Genomic DNA, 2,608 nt, shown 5'->3' on the forward strand with positions numbered 1-2,608 from the left:
TATGTTGCAATGTGTTTACAGATAAACTATATCGTAACACCCTAAACTCACCTGGTGTCCATCACCAGAGGAAACGGCCCTCTAAGGTATTGTGTCCTCAAACAGGGGGCGGTACTGCCCCCGGTGGGCGTTGGGGGTCCCAAGTGGAAATTGTTTCATATCAGCATTTCTGTTGACATTTGTTGAGAGCAGCGTTTTACTTTTAACATTTAACACATTGGGAGATATACGTACTAAAGGTAGGCTATTTGAATATTGCCCGCGATCTCATACAATAAATTTCAATGTCCATGCATTGTTTTTTCCGTGAAAGGAAACACTCTCTCTTAGTTTAAAGGTGCGCATTTGCCAGTACACCTCCAGGGGGATATTTTCACTTTTTGCTAAGACTACACTGCATGTGACCTCGTCCAATGTGATCTCACTTCCTGTGAGGCCTGGCTTAAACTTACTAGACTCTGTTTGTAAGGGGCTCTTCTGCCTCTTACCAGTCTTACTGTTAACCTGTTAACGCCTTGGAGAGAGGGGTGTGAGAGGGCCTGTGGATAGGCCTTTTTGGTCTTATGGGCTCCTCTCTCCCTCTCTCTCAAGCAATAAAACATTGCATTCATCGAATTCCGAACTACTCCACTGGATATGGTCTTAAATATTAATTCGTAGTAAAACCCCAATTACTAATTCCCATAATATTATCTGCATTTAACATCAAATACTGCCTGTAATCGTACCTGTTACACCCTGTAAGTAGTTGCCGTTGCCTTTACCGATGCCGTTACACAGCTCCACACTGCTCACATCTGCCACCATTCACTACGCACAGGAGTAACTCTGTTGAAACGATCAGCCATTTTTGAGCGCAGGACAATAAGTTGGAAGTCTTCTTGGTGAGTGATGTACCTTGATGTCCACCCCGTCACAGCCTGTAGTTGTTCCCCGTATGGGAGAGGCTGCTGATTGTTTAAAGAATCGGTGTAACCCATCGTAACATTTGATGTCGTAGCCATCAGGTTTGTGGGACTGTCTGGCTGGTTGTGCAGTTGACCAGGAGTAGCACTCCATTCTTCATATCACCCTGTATCAACTATGAGTAGTTCACCTCAAGTCACCTTCATCAGGTAAAAGATCAATAATACGACCTTGTTGTCCAAACCTGATGTTAGGCAGAGCACCACCAGCGATGGGACACCAGCAGGAGAAAACGTCCTCGCGTTAGACTGAGTCCCGCCATTCTGAGTTCAGGATATTCTACGTTTATCTCCTTGGTAAAATAAAGTTAGACTATTAAATGCAATACGTTCCGTTTGTGGTCGATAGAGGGCTATGGCAAAAGAAATGTGCTGTCTGCCCATTTCACATCAGAGAGAGAGAGAGAGAGAGAGAGAGAGAGAGACAAGAAGAAGAGAGAGAGACGGAGTGGGAGAAGAGAGAGAGTATTTGGAATCTGTGTTGCGTTATGTGTAAAAAACCAGAAAAAAAAATCCATTGCTCAAGTCAGGTAGTGAGGAGGTTTCCTGTCCTCGTGATGCTTCATATCCTGACACACTGGTGCATCCCAATATGTGACCTTACCTCCTCCACTTTGTGCTTGTCCTCCTCGTCCCGCCTCCCTGGCCCCTCCTCCATGGAGAAAACCAATAAAGTTTCCCAGCTGTCAGACCTCGCCACAACAAACTTTTTGAGGGACTGTTTTTCATTCACCATCCACTAATTGCAAATGAGAAAAAGAACTTTACAATTGAGCTTTTGCAAGATATTGAAAATACTAAATTGCTGTTTGTCAGCTGTTGTCACTCATGACGAGAAGCAAGTGGAGGAGGCAAGTGGAGGAGGCAAGTGGAGGAGGCCAAGGTCGCATATTAAAACGCACTCACAGTACAGCTGAGATTGAAGGATGTTGATAGGACACATCGCCAGCTCTGTGGGTGGGTGGGTCATTGCACTCATAAAAACACACCCACACACACACACGCAAGCACGCATTGCGCACACACACACGCCACGCACGCACGCATGCAACGCACGCACGCGCGCACAACGCACTCCCCCCAAGCCGGGCCACACGCACACGCACACGCACACTCCCACACGCACACACACAGACCTTGACATCACCCCAGACAGATATCACATCATCAGTGGCATCGTCAGATGGCACCGTTAAGGACACACACTGTTACTTGGTAGGGCTATGTAGTGCACTTTTGGTACACAGTACTTTGCCACCGACACACCTCATCCAACCCGGGGAATGGGTGAGTGAGGGGTTTTCGGGGGCCGCCCCTATAAAGAAACAGGTGATTCAGAGGACGTGGCGGATTATTAACACTGGAACGCTGCGGGGTGTGAGCGTTGGCCTGTAGTCCTCTACCCCATGGGCAACTAAACCAAAGGGATCATTTTATCTTGGGGCAGTGGTGTGGTCTACACTGTAACAAATAGTGTTTATTTACAAGCAATTTCTGCAACAGGCATTCTACTGTTTTTCGAAAAAACAGACAAACTACTGTGAAAATATTACTTTGAGTCACATATTGAGCATAAACAGTTAAGTTACTGCTCAATAGCAGTATTCGCCGTTGTGGAAAAACTAGAGATGCACCGGAATCCT

This window comes from Engraulis encrasicolus, chromosome 16 (assembly GCF_034702125.1).
Source record: "Engraulis encrasicolus isolate BLACKSEA-1 chromosome 16, IST_EnEncr_1.0, whole genome shotgun sequence".
NCBI lineage: Eukaryota > Metazoa > Chordata > Actinopteri > Clupeiformes > Engraulidae > Engraulis > Engraulis encrasicolus.